This window comes from Ictalurus furcatus, chromosome 23 (assembly GCF_023375685.1).
Source record: "Ictalurus furcatus strain D&B chromosome 23, Billie_1.0, whole genome shotgun sequence".
Classification (NCBI taxonomy): Eukaryota; Metazoa; Chordata; class Actinopteri; order Siluriformes; family Ictaluridae; genus Ictalurus; species Ictalurus furcatus.
Window position 1 is genome coordinate 19,501,675 of NC_071277.1, and position 5,890 is coordinate 19,507,564.

The following is a 5,890-nucleotide window of genomic DNA, read 5'->3' on the forward strand; positions in this document are numbered from 1 at the left end:
CGACCGAGACCGTTCAAAACTCACCGAGTCGGTTCACTTAAACGATTCTTTGATTCGGAATCGTTCAAAGGTTTGTTCTGAATACGGCAGGGCTTCTAAAACTTGTTTTACTTATTATTATTATTTTTTTTTTGGTACATTATTAATTTAACACACACACACACACACACACACACACAGACACGTAGTACGTCCCGAAGCGTTTTATTCCTCTTATACCGCACCGTCAAATACAAATACGCTAATAGCGATGGAGAAACATGAACGAAACCTGCTAAAAACAGGACAGGGGGGAAAAAAAACCATCTTTATTACATCAAGGTCACGTTGAAGAACGTTTACGTGGGTCTGTTTTCCGGATGACGACGTAAAGGAGAACGGAGACATTTTCTTTAATCACATGACACACACACACACACACACACACACACACACACACACACACACATCCCGAAAGAATTTAATTCTTCCTATACGACACAGATTAATAAACGTCACACTTTTTTTTTAACCCTTTATAGTTACATTTAATGTCTGAGAAAGAAGTTAGGTTCTGTCTTCGCTTACGTTATAGCAGAAACAGTCGATCCCTCACGAGCCTCGCTCTTCTCTTTTTTTTAAAAAAAAGCTTTTATAATTTTTTAAAAATACAAATTGTCATGTTACAGAGAAACTGTCTGGAAACTGTTTACGTGTATTTATGTGTATCAGACCGTACAGGATTTCGTTTCATTTGTGTGTGTGTGATTGTTGCGGCCAAAAATGCTCGAGTTTGCTGCGGATTTTTTCGAAATTGGGGAGCTCCTCGCGGCGTTATTTTTTGCGTGCTTTTTTTTGTGTTAAAGCACTTGAATCGGTCGAAATCGCAATTGCAGGAAATAGTTTTGCGCGCCCTTTCTCAGCGATGTTTGTTGGTAAACGAGACCTTTTAGCTGCACTCACGTTCGTCAAAGCGGGCTTCGGCTTCGTGGGGCCGAACCTGCGGAAAATCGCTAAATCCTGGAGGGACTGGTGTATCATACACTCCGTCGTATCCACTCCCGGTCTGTATGGATATAAAACCGTTCAGTAAATTCACTCACTAGTAACGTAAACAACGAAAATACCATTAACGGAAAAAAAAAACTTTATTAAAAAGGTGAAAAATTCCTCCAACGAACAATACTTCTTTTTGGAAACCGGTTCTGCTTTTTACACACGTGAAGTCGCGAGAAATTAGCGAGTTCTTCGTACGTTTTATGTCACCAGCTATTTCGCGACCTAGCTAACGTTAATAAGCGTAAATTCGAAACTACGGCTTACATAACGGTCTCGACGAACATCTACAAGAACGTTTCATCTTTCCCAACTCCATCTCAAATGCTTAATGGAGGAATTTGCTGTGGAACCCTTAAACGTTCAATCTAGAACCCCACAACAGACTGTTCTACACATTAGAAACATTTACGGACGATAAGAACGCTCACGTAGATGACGGAGCCATTTTTATATCTGCCATAAACGTAAGCGATAGCAGGGACTTGTTTCCTGGACATTAAATGTAACTGTAAACAGATGCAGATGTAACCTGCTGTTGAATTTCCGAACAGCACGGCATGGAGTGTTTTATTTCTATAAAAACACGAGTTATAATCCTTGTAAGTGTTTGAAAGGTCAGTAAGAACTTTAAATACGGAAAAACTGACGCTAAAGTAACAATTACATTAACACTCCTCCGCTTTAGCTCTTGAACAGCCTCGTAGCGGAACTATCCCGACCCGGTTACCTTTTCACGGCTGTAGCGCAGAACCGTAGATGTGGCGCGCGCGGGTTCTCCGGAGCGGTACGGCTTCAGCGCTCGTCCGGATCCGATGCGATGTGACTCGATGCGAGCTCGGGACTCTTTCAGCTCTCCACTGTAACGGATACCCGCAAAGCCAAAAAGAAATGAAAACCGACCCCGAAGCCATCAGCGCCCGTATGACTAATTTATCACACTCTCACTTCGGAATTTATCATGGCCGATAAAATCCAGAGAGCAGCTGTTTTAACGGATGAAACCCGTGAGTGGGGACGATAGCTGGGATCGGAACTGGGAGATGAATCATTTAAAGTGCACCTATTATGTTTTTTTCAGATATTACCTTTCATGTAGTGTGTTATATACGCAGCTGTTTGTGAACGTAAAAAAAGGCTGCAAAGTTTTTTAAAAAAAAAAACAAAAACAAAAAAACAACACAACAACACGCACGACAAACGGAGTGATCGACTCCCAAAAGAAGGAACCGATTCGGAACGGCTGAATCGAGTCGTTAGTGATTCCAAACTTACTTCCTGTACAAATCGACGTAGGTTCGTAACAAAAAGCCCCGCCTCTGGTCTTCATCACCTGCTCGCTGACAGCGCTAGACCAATCACGACAGACCGGGACATCTGACCAATCAGAGCAGAGTATGCTCTCTGAAAGGAGGAGTTAAGAACGAATCGTTCAACGAGTCGTTTGTGACACTGCGGAAAACGATGTAACGCCGCGGTTTAAATGACGAGCACGTTGAAGTGTTTTTTGGCCTCGGATGCGTGTAAATCTATCGTATGAGACCTGTGAAACACAATCAGGCACGTTTCCAAATCAATAAAAAGTGCGAGTATGAACATATAGTGAACTGTTGCGTTATTAAAGGAATAAAACACTTCCAGATATGCCGTTTTAGAAAAATAGTCCACTTCCGGATGGTAACAGGAAGTCTGCTTCATAACCACCGAACTAATCTCGTCATTAAAATGGCCAGGATTGATAAATGAGCAGTTTGAATATACAACCTTCTTTTATTATTAATTATAATTATTATAATAACAACAACAGCCATATTCTTAACGTACAGCAAAGCAACCATGACTCTTCTTTGTATACCGACATTCACACACAGATCTTGTGCTAATCTAGTGTGTAAATGAGGCATGTGATTGGTGATTTGTTTGTTTGTTTGTTTGTTTGTTTGTTTGTTTGTTTGTTTGTTTAACACCATGCCAGCATCTATGGCTATTTCCAAGGCGAGAACTGTCTAAGGGACTCTATATAAAGGTTTTTAAAAGCTACTTTTCTGAAAAACTCTAAAATTGCATTAGGGTTGACCTTGTTAAACGTCTTCCAGAGTGCTGGCTGAATAAGAAAAGGTTTCTCAGGCGGTCGAGACCAGCACGGGAGAATGAATGATGTTTGAAGGATAACGGATTCTGGAAGAAGTTAGGTTAGGTAGAAGGTCGGCGAGTCTTCTCCCGACATTAAAAACTCGTGCATCATCCTGGAGCGAGCTACTCGACGGCGCGTGGGGACGATCTCGAGTCCCAGCGATTCTTTTACCGACAACACGGCCGATGTGCTTTCAGAGTTTGTTCGTAGTGCGCCGTAGTGGACTGGATACGAAAGAAAACAAACTCACACTAATCCGTTTAAATACAATGAGAATTTTATTCAAACGGTGCAAAAGGAAAAAACAAAACCGTAAAAACCAGGTGTTCTTTCCATCCAGATTGCACCGTCACACAGCCTGCGCTCGCCCCGTAACAAAAAAGAGAAGGAAACGAACCCAAATCGAAGAATTCGGTGGAATAAATTGCATCTGTACATGCAACAGGTTCAGCCTCATGCAACCGGTCGATGCTGACGACTGCCGTTCTGTCACACACGTCAAAATATACAGTATAAAAATAGTCAGCTCCGTCACATGACCACAAAGACCAAGCCCATCGAGTCGAAATGAAAGCTGTGGAGGCCTGTGAGCGGCACCGAGCCAAGAAAGAACATCCCAGTTTTTGGAAGAAAAGGAAAGAAAAAAAAAAAAAAAAAAAAACACCTTCAGAAAAAAAAACAAAAAAACAAAAAACATCTTATTATAAATATATATATATTTTCAAATCATAGCATTTTAGGTCTTTTAGAAGAAATTAGTGTTTACACGAGAACCCGGAGCACTGAAGAGGCTCCTGGTGGTAAGCCCAAAATCTCTCTCTCTCTCTCTCTCTCTCTCTCTCTCTCTCTCTCTCTCTCTCTCTCTCTCTCACACACACACACACACACACACACACACGAATACTGATTTCTTCATCCCTTGGCCTTCCTCAGTGTCCCGCAAACCCCCATACATTCTCCTGGTTAAAAACACTGTAAAACTGCTCTCACTTTACAAAAATAACTCAAAACGTATTTGTACAACCGCTGTCTTTTTGTTCGGTTTTAGTTTTATTAAATACAAAAAAAAAACAAAAACAAAAAAAGGTTTGCTGATTGCGTGTTGCGTTCTGTAACGACGAACGTTAACTACAGGAGAAAAAAACAAAAACAACAACAACAGGAAAACAAACACTCGGCTGGATTTCTATTTATTTTTGGGAGGAGTTCTGGTTTGGGTATTTAAACTGTAATGCTTTAAAGAGGACATTATACTCACTCTCTCTCACACACACACACACACACACACACACACAGTAGGGATGCACCAAATCTCATCCTGAAGCTTTACTCGCTTGTCCTTAGCTATCGGACTGGATTTGAGGGGGGAAAAAACCCCCCCGTCTGATATCTATAGTGCTTTAAGGAAATCTCAATCGTCGTCACAGCAAGTCAGGAAAGGTTTTACTTTGGAGCGAAGAATAAATACTCGAAATATTCAACTGCATGAACACAAGCGGTGAATTTTAGTTCTCCAGCCAGTAGGATCGTATTGAAGTGTTTAACTGGTAAAAGTGTGCTATAGGAAATAATCGAGGTGGCGTGTGGTGTAAGTTTTTCGGGGCGGGGCAGAACGTATAAATGCGTACCGGGACTCGTTTTTCATTCTGTACGGTTATGTAAATGATTTCACGCATCAAACGGAACCCAAAAAAAAAAAAAAAAAAAAAAAAAATCCCTGCCACATTTACTTGCCGCCGATGTAACTGACTTTTGTCCATAAATGTAAAAAATAAAAAAAAATCAGGCGTAAAAAGTGTGTTCACGGCCCAGCTGATTTACATTTAACCACGCCCACCGACCTCCGTAAAAGGCAGAACTCACAGAAAGCTGAAAACGTCCTCCTAAGTGTGCTCTAAATCTTCCAGTAACGCAGCTCAGCCACACACGCTAACCCCTCCTTCCTTTCATAGGGCGCCATTACTTTCGTCCTAACGAAACCGCTTGTCCTGTTCGATCGCTGTAACTCCTCGAGCGCTCACGTTAGCCGCGTAAACTCACACGGACGCTCCGTTGGCGAAACGCGCGCCGCGAGACACGGATTTCTCATCGAAACGCCCCTGCGGACGATTTACGGAGGAATTCCTGCGGAACCCGGTTCGAGAGACGCGAAGCCGGACGTCTGCTTTTATATACGTAAACACGCCTGAAAATCCGACCCCTACAACCGAGCGCTTCCCAATCAGAACCCTTCTCGGACGTGGAGAACTCGTGAAGAACCCTTGCTTCTAGATGTGCACGATGTTATTTAATAGAGAACTGCGGGGAAAGACCAGAGTGCGTTGAGAAAGTTCTAGAAGCAGCTGCTGGGAAGCATAAACCTTGGAATATGATATGACGTGTACGCACCTGACATCAGGTGTGTCCGTCATCGTTAACGTTTAAAGGACGGGGGTTTGAACGAACACCATATATATATATCATTCGATTTAAAAGAAAAAAAAAAAAGCGATTTAGCCGTACGCTAACGGACGCTACGGAGAAAAACACGGTCGTTTGACGTTAATAATTGTATTACCGTTTGTACGTATTCTGGATGGAAATAGGTGCATCCCTCGTTAGCGGGTTAGTAATCTGATCCGTCGTGCCACGCTCTTTATTTAAACCCGCTCCTCGGTTATCAGCGATCAGTGATGCTGCTGGTCTTCGCTCGTCTGGTTCGTTTAACAAACCGAACACTGC